The following is a 12335-nucleotide window of genomic DNA, read 5'->3' as shown; positions in this document are numbered from 1 at the left end:
AGTGGGGGGTGGCACACAAGGGACAAATAAATATGCCAATTTTGTAGTATGTGCTATGATCAGAGAAAAATAAAGCAAGTTAGAGGGATGGGAATGCTAGAAATGAGACCCCTCTTTTTTGGACTCCCTCTCATTGATAAGGTAATATTTGAGTAGAGATGGGAAGCAACTGAGGGAATAAGAAAAAAACAGGATGATTGAATATCCTGATGCTGGAACTTGCCTACAATGGTCCAGGAACAGTGAATACACGAGCACCAGGAGTAGATAAAATAAAAGGGAGAGTTGGTAGGACATAAGCTGAAATGTGTGATGGATCTGAAGTTGCAGAGAATGTTAGCAGTGGCTACCTCATGAAGAGCCTTAAAAATTAAAGCACTTGCTCTTAATGATTCGGAAGGTCATTAAGGAGTTTTGAATAGAGGAATGATGTTTGATTTATATCAATATCATCATGATGGCTTTGTAGGGATAGAGGGTATTTAGAAATACTGCAATAATAAAGCATGACACATTGTCTTGCTGTGTGACATGGAACAAATTAGCATATCCACATTTCAATGGCCATATCTGTAAAAATGGAGATATTGACACCCTAAGATAACTGACCAGAGTGTTGTAAAAACTTGCTTGCATAATACATGTGATCTCATAGTTTAAACTATAGCTTAAATTTGGAAAAGAAGACAACGACATAGTCTAAACTGTGCTTAAATTTGGAAAAGATGGCCTAATTGAGCTGAAAAGGAGAACAGTCACATGGAAAAGCCTGTAACCTCCATTGGAAGCCTCTGTATTTTTAGTTCTTAAAATTATTATTATTTGGGGGGAAAAACTCGTAAGTAAATGGATATCTAGTTAGGGCAACACTTCCAAGCTAGTCTCAAGTGTTTATACATTTAATATTTATTTAACAAGCAATCTATAGCTAGTTAATTGGATAGCATGCTTAATATCTCATTTTCCTTAGTTGTATGGGTAAATGCTAATTAAATTCCTGAGCATTTCTCACAAGTGTAATGTAATAATAAGAACATCGTCACACACTTATTGGTTCTGCAGATTTGAATTAATTACACTGCAAGTAGATTTATCTTTCATATATTTATACCTCAATAGGTGCTCTTCCATGACAATCATAGGGGATTTAATTTCCATACCATCACCTTATTAATTCTAAATTAAATATGTTTAGTAGGAGTTTAATACTTGTTGAAGCTCCAGTTAGTGATATTTCTTCTCCACATCTGGATTTTGAATTTTAGTGCCTGAAATTCATGTTGCCTTATGCTGCTAAGAAAAGAATAGGAGCAATTAATAAGGCAATAAGAAAGACTACAAAATTTAATTTGGAGACACGCCAAGGAGTCTGGTACTAAGCAGTGCTTCTTCAGAATCTTGCGGGGCATAGCTGGCCGTTTATTTGGTCAACCATTTTTCTTCTTCTTACCTCTGGCTATGAGATAAGTCTTTTAAAAAAAATACTGTGTGTATATATATTATAAATATATATTATTAGATAGATATATATATATATTCACACTCACACTTTTTCTCTATTCCCACTGATATCACTGCCTTCATTCCAAGCCCCATCATCTCTCCCCTGAACCATTTTAATAGGCTTTTTCTTGTATATCACATATCAAGTCTAGCCTTCTTCTGTCCATTTCCCATACACCACTAGAATGATCTTCCACGTATGGAATCATGAACTTGTCACTCTTTCCCTGGAATGCTTTATCCCCAGAATATTTTCCAAATGCTTTACCAATAACATGTTACGTCTTGCTTAAAACTGCAATCTCATTCTTCACTTTTCTTCCCATCACTTCCAAAACATAACTCTTATGTTATAACTTATGCACCAATGCCTCCGTGTGTCTGCTTAGACCTCCCTTCCCTATCCAGGCTAATTCTAACCCATGTCTCAAAACTCAGATGTATGTTGATTGAATGGAGAAAAGACCTTTGTGTTGACATTGAATTACCTAATGCCAACTCTTGTGTAATGCCAAGTCTATCTGTGTGGGGTTTTTTTGTTTGTTGTTTTGTTTGTTTGTTTGTTTTTTAATATGTGCTGTTTCCCTGTTACCTAATTGGTCACTCCTCTTAAACTCAGAAACTTCCATACAAAAGTTTAATACATTTATTTTATAATAATTTACTGAGTACCTATGGATTACTACGAAATATGCGTGCCAGTTGCTGGAGAAAACATGCATCACGTTTTAGAAAGGAAACAGTGCCCAACTCCACATCCAAGAATCATGATAAGATTAATTCCATACACCACAGGGTAGTGGCCAAGAGTAAAGGCTCTGGGATCATACTCCCGAAAAGAAGCTTAAATTCTTCATCAAAAGTGAAAGCAGAAGAGCACTTAGGGGCACTCTGAGAAACAAATAAAACAATTCAGGTAAAGCACCTGGATGATCTGTTTACACAAGCTATTTTGAAAGTGCCAGACTCAATCATCTGATGAATTTAGAAAGTATTATATTTTAATTAATTTAAACACGTGCACATGTCAATACTCATATATATTAGTTTTTATTATGATGAACACTTTGCTAATATTGTAGATACAGAAACAAAGGCTCAATGACTTCTTCCAAAGCAAATAGTGTATAACAAAGATAAAATGCATGTCCTTTTATTTATTTATCAATAAATAATAAATGCATAGGATAAGTAAAGAAATAAAAAATGAATAATTGAGAGCCTGTAGTTTCATTAATAAATCATATATTTTTCCCAGGTTGACAAAACATTTATTTTTCATTTGATGATATTGATGATTCTCATATTCTGAAAATTTTGGAGAAAATTACAGTTAGCTATTTCAAAAAGAATAACTGCAAAACAAATGATAATTATTTATAAGCATGTATATAAATGTGGCTAATTTATGAATTTTTGCAAAAATTCAGAAAATCAGAGGACCGAAGAGCCAGGAGAGAGAAAAGAGGCAAGATTTGTTTTAGATAAGTTTTCTCAATACTGTACCTAGCCTTTGCAATCTTAAAATAACTTTCTCAAGGATCAATATGTTTAACACTAAGGCTTGGTAGGAAAAGTAAGGACTTGGACTGCAATGAATAAGGAAACAGAAACAGACAGTGGGGAAGCAACTCACCAAAAGTCACAGACATAGTGGCAGAACTGGAGCTACAACTCTGTATTTCTTTTATTTAAAATGGGGCTCTTTTGCCTTCACCACTGCTGGGTCTTTCCTCCCTCTTCCCTCCGAAGCTCTTTGGAAAGTGTCTATTTTGGCCATCTGCTGAGTTTGAGAAATATTTTGTTTCCACAAATTTAAATAGTTTAAGTAGTAAGACTCTGTTGTCTTAGCTTTTATTAAAGAAATTATTCAGAATTCAACAAAAACAACAAGAAAACCCCATGTATACTTTAAAAAGTAGGCAACAGGTGCTTTATTGTCCATTACACAAGGACTTTTTGTGTGCTCGGGTGACAAATTTGTCATTCGGAGAGACAATTCTGGCATTGGTATGTGGAATGTTTAACTTGTGCCTCGACAACTTACAGTCTGTTTAAGATCAGGAAGAGTCCTCTTCTCCTGGCCATTTTGTTTCTTTCAATTGTTGCAGAACTTCAGCCTCTTCTCATTTTAGCCCTTCTCTGATGTCTTATTTAGCTTCCTGGATTCGAGCTAATACTTGCATTCTCTCTCCAACACCCATTTTTTGGTGCATTCGGCCGTTCCCCACCTCTAAATCGTAGCTGGCTCACAGTATTTCCTCTGAGCCTATCCTTACCTCCTCACCGCTGCAGCTTCTGCTCTCTCTAAATTCCCTGTCCCTCCTAGTCATCTTTATTCCTGTACTTCTTTGATGAGGAAAGATGTGTCCATGTGGGACATGTTAATTGCTTCGGGTATTGAGAACAGGGTGAGTGGTAGGAATGTGTTTGTTGGCCCTGTCAGTCCTGTGATTATAATCAATGGAATGTTTGAGATACCAATCACATCCTTGATGTTGTAATCCATTTAGACCTTCTTTTATTCTTCTTCATATGTCCTACATTCCAAGTAATCTGAATTCGCATCTGCATTTTCAGTCAGTGGTTCTCAACCTTTAACATGCATCAGAATCACCTAGTGGGTTTGCTAAAACACAGACTGCTGGACTCTAGCCCAGATCTTCTCCTTCAGTACACTTGGGTGGGACCTCAGACTTTGTATTTCTAACAGATTTCCAGAAGATGCTGATGCTGCTGGTCCAAAGGACTGCACTTTGAGAACCGCTGTTTTGACTTCTATTGTCTCTGCGACTTATGCTCCCCATCTGAAATACCTTTGAATTCCATCTGAACACTTTCAAACAAACACATTGACCGACACACATTAAAATGCTTTCTTCACTCATCTATCTAGTATTTATTGAGATCTTACTCTGTACCAGACACTGAGTTTGGTCTATGGCCTCAGGGAGAATAGATTACCAACCAAGCCATTCTTAAATCCCTTCAGCTAGAAAGGATTGACATCTTTCTCATAACATGATGACCGTCTCCTGTTACCTCGCAACTCAAAGAGTTGTCCTTGTATCAGAATGATTGGCAATGCCTTGAACTTGATAGAAATTCAGAATCTCAGACTTCAACTTAGATCTACAAAAGCAGAATCTGCATTTTATCGGTATGCTAGTTGATTCACACGCAGATTAGAATTTGAGAAGTATTACTTTCCTATACTATTAACTTCTCCGGTTAAAAATCTAACTGTGAATCTCCAAAAATGCTTCTCAAGTGTCTGGCCTGTGATGGAAGGGGAAGGAGTAATGGAGCAGGCAAACAATCACTGTCATTTTGTCCAGATTTACTCAGTGTATGCAAAGCTTTATTTAGCACAGTGCTTGATGCAAGCTCATTTAATCTTTACTACAGAAAATAACTAATGACTACTTGTTGTTTCAAATTAAATTGATTTCTCTTGAGTTTGTCATGAGATGAAAGCAAACTGCAAGCAAACCATCAATATTGCAGAGAAGGCAGAAAATATCTAAAATCCTTATGCAGGAGACATGGTTTTGAAACTCATAACTTAATTCTCTTAAGAAACATAGTGATTATGTATAATAATAGCCATTATTTATTTAGCAGTGTGTTAAACAGGTATTTTATTTGATAGGCTTTTATTATTAGTTTATTGAGAGCAAGGTTATTATTTGTGCTACTTGTTTAATAATCAAAGTGAAATGACAAACCCAAGATCTTGCTGAAGGTTGGAAAGCTAAATGATAAAATGGTCAAAATCTGAATGCGTCAAAGGAAATTTCATTAGCTTGGCAGATCAATAGTTGGTGTTAAGAAACCTCTCGAAAATGTATGGCAAAAAGTAATATCTTTTCATCACCCATAGTGAGGTCCCATCTGACATCCCTGTAGCAAAAGACAGATTAACAAGAGAAAAGCACAGAAAATAATTTAACAATGTTTTACATGATGCAGGAACTTTCAGAGACAAAGACCTGAAGACCCAGAGAAATATGTGTTTTTACGCTAATTATGAAAAAGAAGTGAATAATTGTGGAGAAACATGATTGGACAAAAAGGATATGATCCCATGGTAATAAACTGGGGAGAACTTAGCAAAGACTGCTTTTTGCAGATTCTTCTTGGCTTCTTTGTTCATTCCTTTCCTCCAGGTATAGGTAAAAACACCTGAAGTTCTTCAGAGGTGAAGGGAAAAGGTCAGAGAGTGACCTTCCTATGTTTTATGGCTTGCGTTGGGAGAGGAATTCTAGTTTTTATGACCCACCTTGGTAGACAGTAATTCTGGTTTCTATGGCTAGATTTGGAGGAGAAAGAGCAGCAGGAGACAGAAAGGCAGGAGGAAGTCAGAGAAACTTTCTTGTTTCTGAGGCCCCCCTGCCTCCTTCAGCTTAAAATAATCTGCAGTAACAGTTTCTGAAATCCAAAAAGAGCCATCTGATTTTTAATATTCTATGAGATAAACTTTTACACAAAACTTTGATTGTAGACTATATTCCAAAAAATTTTATTAACCTTTGGGAATAACATTCATAAAACATATGTAAGTCATAACTGTGTCTTCAGTATCACCCAGCTCAATGGTTAGCATTTCTTAATGGAAATGGGAAACTGGTATTTGCACTGCCCCCCCACAAAGACATATGACGATGTTTGGAAACATTTTTGGTTGTTACAACTGACGGTGAAGTTGTACTGGCATTTAGTAGACAGAAACCAAGAATATTGCTAAAGTATCCTACAATGCACAGGACAGCCTTCCTCAGCCACAATTATCTGGGCCCATAATGTCAGTGGTTCTGAGTCTGAGATACTCTGATATAATTTAAAACATTCTATAGGCCAGGCACGATGCTTCACGACTGTAATCCCAGCACTTTGAGAGGCCGAAGCGGGCGGATCACCTCAGGTCAGGAATTCAAGACCATCCTGACCAACACAGTGAAACCCTGTCTCTACTAAAAACACAAAAATTAGCCAGGCATGGTGGTGCATGCCTGTAATCACAGCTACTTGGGAGGCTGAGGCAGCAGAATCACCTGAACCCAGGAGGCAGAGGTTGCAGTGAGCCAAGACCATGCCACTACACTCCAGCCTGGGCAACAGAGCAAGACTCTGTCTAAAAAAAAAAAATTCCACAGAATATAGTATAAATTAAATTAAATAATTGGAGTAGAGAAATATGTTTCAGAAAAAGTATGACATACAAATAAATTAACAGTTAGAGTTTGACTGATTTGATCAAAGACACACAGATAAGTTCTAGAGTCATCACTTTAGCCTACTTTCTAGCTTAATAACTTACATTTTATACATGATGCAGCACACACACACACACACACACAACTTCTGACTCATAGTGATATTTTTTCATTGTGACATACCACTTCTCTTAACAAAAAAGCAGGGGATTTCTGGAATCAGATGATTTGAGTGTTAATCTTGACTCAACTACTTAGTAGTTTTGTGACTTCGGACGAGTTATCTAACTTTTTCTCCTTCTCCTTGCCCTTCTCCTCTTTTTTTTCTTTTTGTCATGGAATCATTATCTATTGAATGAAATTAATAATATTCAGTCCTGAGAACATCACTGCAAATCATACCATAGTTTCTGGCACATAAACTAATGAACATTTACTGAGCGCTTACCTTATGCCATTTAATGTGGCCTGTGTATTGAACACGCCTCATTCCTGGCCCACATTCTCAGTGAACCTTTTAATTCTAGTCTTCACTATAGCCAGCTGCATGTAGCAGCCTGAAAGTGCAAAAGATTTAAACAACCATTGGACAGCCTTTGAATTATAGGGAGTAGCAGCTAGTGGGTAAAATTGTTAGTCAGTCTCTTGGGCAGACAGTTGGAAGCATATTCTGCTCAGATCCAAAGAGTTTCAACCTCAAAATTGAGCCCTATTTTCCCATAGTGTGGACCAACTTAATAAAACATCTTTGGATTAGATTTTCCTCCTTTGTTATCTCATTCTTTTCCTCCCCTGTTGTTTCTTGGAACCATTTCTCAAATAAAATCTACCTGTACAAAGACATTACCTCAAGAGTACTTTGTGGAAAATTAAACAAACAGAACAAACAAACACTAAAACAAACTAAGAAAACAACGCTTTACCTTTGTCTTTTCACCATATTGGAATTCAGCTCAGTGAAGTGTCTTAAACAACCAACTACCAGAAAAATGCTGTGACATTGCTGATGGCCATGGTACAATGCCTCATGCTTATATTATGAGGTCTTTCATGCTTTCCTAATGAAGGAAAACTGAGAAACTCAAGGTATGGGTACTGGTGAAAGCCCCTATATTAAGTGTCACACAAAACTGAAAACACATGTGTGCACACACACACATGCACACAACTAGTAAGCCAGTTGTTAAAAAAAAAAAAGGAAAACAAATTATTTCCCATGTTTCAGTCCCATCCGTGTAATTATTTGTGTATTTTCTATCTTGCATTATGATTAGAGTGCACTGTTGTCCATATGCTGAAAGGCTGGCATTAAAAATTTAAGTTTCTTCTTGAGTAGATTGAAATGTAGTATCTTTTTTTTTTTTTTTAATTGAGACAGACTCTCACTCTGTCCCCCAAGCTGGAGTGCAGTGACACGATCTCAGCTCACTGCAGCCTCTGCCTCCCGGGTTCACATCATTCTCCTGCCTCAGCCTCCCAAGTAGCTGGTACTAGAGGTGCCTGCCACCATGCCCAGCTAATTTTTTGTATTTTTAGTAGAGATGGGGTTTCACCATGTTAGCCAGGATGGTCTTGATCTCCTGACCTCATGATGCCCCCACCTCAGCCTCCCAAAGTGCTGGGATCACAGGCGTGAGCCACCGCGCCCAGCCCCATTATTTTTTTTAATTGAGATGGAGTCTCGCTCTGTCACCCAAGCTTGAGTGCAGTGGCTCATTGTAACCTCCGCCTCCCTTAACCTCCGCCTCCCAGGTTCAAGCGATTCTCCTGCCTCAGCCTCTTGAGTGGTTGGGATTACAGGCACGCACCACCGTGCCCAGCTAATTTTTGTGTTTTTATAGAAATGGGTTTCATCGTGTTGGCCAGGCTAATCTTGAACTCCTAACCTCAGGTGATTCACCCACCTTGGCCTCCCAGAGTGCTGGGATTACAGACTTAAGCCACCATGCTCAGCTGAAATGTAGTATCATTAAGTCATGAAGGAACCATTAAGACATGAAGGAATGATTAAGTTATTGGGCTAAAAAAAAGATGAGAATATAGCATCATTAAGTCATGAAGGAATCATTAAAACATGAAGAAACCCAGATTTAGTTTACGTTCACTAACTTTTGGGAAGTTCAGAGGTCACTGGGAGCAATGTTCTGTTCAGATCCAGGCATACATTCTGAGATCAGCATGGCCAGACCATCTATCTATCCTATGCCTGGAAAGAGGTAATTATTTAATGTCAAGTAAGATAAACTGTATTCTGTATTCTGCTGAGGTTATTTGGCTAAAAAAAATACAAGAATGGGTTTCTTCCTAGATACAGAATATTGTAGAGAGGATGAAAATACAAAATGACAACAAAATTCATACCTACCTAGAAGCCAAAGTTTAGCTTTGCAAGTGTGATTTAAAATATTTGGGGAAATGATTTATTATTGTAACACATTTTAGAAATTATAATAAAAATCAAAAAGCTTGTTTTAATTAGAAAACATTTTGAATTATGAACACAAAAGAGACATGTACCTAAAGCAAAACCCACATGGTTCTTCACTGATCATTATTAAGTATTTGGAAATTAAAATTCAGCTGTGTTCAAGCTTAATTGTTTTTGGAAGATATCTGACTTTTGCAAAATTGAAGAAAGAAACCTGTAAGATAAAGTTTAAAAGTTAATGAATGCCTACGTTGAAATAAATCTTAGCATTTGTCTTGCCTATTTGTCTGATTTCACTTTACAGGTAAGAAAATTAGTCTAACAAACAACAGGGTGATTTTCTTGAGGACATTAACAGACTGGATCTAGAACCCAGGTCTTCAGAGTCCTACCTCAGTGTCCTTTCTGCTACAAATGCAGATAGACTGAATTAACCCAAGACTCTAAGTAAGTATTTTTTTCATCACCCTCCTCTCCTTTACCACCTCCATTCCATTATCACCTCTCCAACTCCCCCTCCCAGCCTTTCTGGCTATTCCTGCTGCCTTCTACTGCTGTGTGAAACTCTTGCTTAAAGCACAAGCACAAGCCCCCTTACGGGAAATTGCAGGACTGAATGTTTCAGATGCCTGGAGGATATATTTGGTTATTGATGCTCTGAGAAGCATGAGCTGTATTCTTTTGAAATGGACAGATGATGACAACAGCTTTTAGTGAAGTGGCGTTTTCTTCCCTGAGGGCTTAACTACAGGAGGTATGTGAAATATAAAAAGATGACTTCATTTTGTTTATTTATTTATTTAGTCTTTTTACAATCTGTGGTCATCGCCTCCTCTCATCAAACTCTGACCCACAAATTCAATTAGAGAGCTTTCCTGGAAGTTTGCTCTTTCGTGAGGTTCACCTGCAGGCTAAGAAAGAATATATGTTGGCCAGAAATCAAAGACAGTGCAAACATCGTCTGCTCAAATTACTTTGAGTCCATATTTCTATTAAGTTTCCAGTAAAGTATGCTCAATAAATCATAGCATTTGAAATTAATTGTTTCAATGAGGCATTTAATTTTGCACAATCCACTGCTCTGGGTGTATATTAGCTAAATATTTATGAGTTGATTATTTCCAAAGCAGTCAAATTTGTTAAGGACGGAAGATAACTATCTTCCCGTATGATTTACCCAATCTACCCAATTTACCCAATTACTAAATCACTTAGATTTAGTAATCTAAGTGATTACTAAAATGTCAAAGTTGTAAAGAATGTTGGTATATTTTGAAATAAAGTGAAATGAGTTAGATTTTCAATTAATGTCCCATGCTGCTTCATAAAGTGTAGTATAAAGTGTGCTTCAACCTACCTCCCACATCTCTATCCATCAAGTTCCATATAACTTAATAACAAAGAGTGTCTTCCTGCAAACAAATTGTTCATTATAGAGACGCAAGCCAACCAACCTAAACCCAAAGCAGTAACCTCACTGAAAACTCTGATCAAGCAACCAGGTGTACCTACCATAAAGAATTTTAAAAAGGAGGAAACGATACCATTGTGTCCAAATGTATCACTTCCCAGTCAATGATTATTGGTTGATAAATAATAAAAAACATGAAGTTACATTTGAAAAGTTACTGATAAATCTCATGGTATAAACTTTTGGTAATTGCTTCATGAGATTATAGAAGCTGTAACTTTTTTTCTCATCTCTTCTCCTTTTTCTCATTGAAAATTCTTCAAACATAAGCAAAGTGCTGTCTGTTCAACACTCAAATCTAAATTGCAAAATATTTCTTTCATGTCTAGACTTGAATACACTATTGAGTTGACAGAAAGAGGAGGATGTTTTAAAAGGTAGGATGGACTAAATTAGAGAAAATAAGTAGTAGCCAGTGAGTTATAAATTAATGGTACATCACCAGAATAATACTGGAAGATCGAAACGATCTCTCATGTGCACAATTCAGACTATCAATTCATAAGAGTGAAACATAAAAAAATTTATGTTTGAAAACAAAATTCAAAGAACTATAGCATTTAAGTTTCAGAATAAAAGACTTGATGAGAATTAGAAAGAGCTCCAATTTCTCCTCCGTCTTCTGTAGAGATGCCTAAGCACACTGACAAAACTGCTTGAATTATCTTACAAGTTTCAAAGTTTTAAAAAAATGAATGTGCACTTAGAAAGTTTGTCTGAATGCAGAGATATTTTAACTTTTAACTTTGGCACTTTTTATACCGATCCATGCACTGATAATGAGGGTTCCATTATTCTCATGCGAAAACTCAAGAGTACCACCTAAATTTCTCCTTCCTTTACCCAACCACATAAAAGAGATTATTACTTCATATTTAATTTACCATCTAAAGATATTTTCCATTTGTTCCCTCTTTATCCCACAGGCACTTCCCTAGTCCAGACCTCCATTATTTTCTCCTTTCAACGTTTTCACCTGGTCTTCTAAAATATCCCTCCAACTGATCTGCTCATAGCCAAATTCATTACCACTCCTCCATCTAGGCCACCAGGCAACCAGAGTAGGCTTTTTAAAATGCCAATAAGATCAGCTCAAAACCTTTCAGTGACTCCTCTTTGATAACAGAGTAAAACATGAGAAGTTTAACATAGCATCAAAGGTTTTCTAGAGCCTAAACTCTAGCCTACCTCTCCAGCCTCATTTCACATCATTTATCAACCCCATCTAGGGACAAGGTAACAGAACTCCAGAAGTTGGTCAGCTGTTCCTTGTTCTCAAGCTTTCATGATTTCTCACAGGGTCACTTTTCTGCCTTGAATTCTCTTGTTTGCTTTTTGAATCCCTTCTCATCCTTTAGGGAATTATGCATGCATAATCCCTGTACACTGTAAAGTATTTTGTGATGTTGAACACACACATAATTCTCTCATTTTCTTTCTCTCTGATGTGCCTCTTTCTGTGTCTTTCTTGTCTTTATTGTTATATCTACACAGACTTCTGTCTTTTACAAATTGTATAGACATGAGCAAGCCCCTTAATTTAATCTGACTACTTTAAGAATCATAGATTGTGCATTAAAGCATCCAGTAAGGCATCTGTAATATAGAGATATCATTTATTAGATAGTGTGGAATTCTGGTGAATTAAAAATTAGTTATTATTATTGAATTCCTCTAAGTCTCCCTTGAAACTCATTTTACCTCCAAAATGGTACAA

Source organism: Theropithecus gelada, chromosome 20 (assembly GCF_003255815.1).
Source record: "Theropithecus gelada isolate Dixy chromosome 20, Tgel_1.0, whole genome shotgun sequence".
NCBI classification, from domain to species: Eukaryota; Metazoa; Chordata; class Mammalia; order Primates; family Cercopithecidae; genus Theropithecus; species Theropithecus gelada.
Note: the sequence above shows the minus strand (reverse complement) of the source record.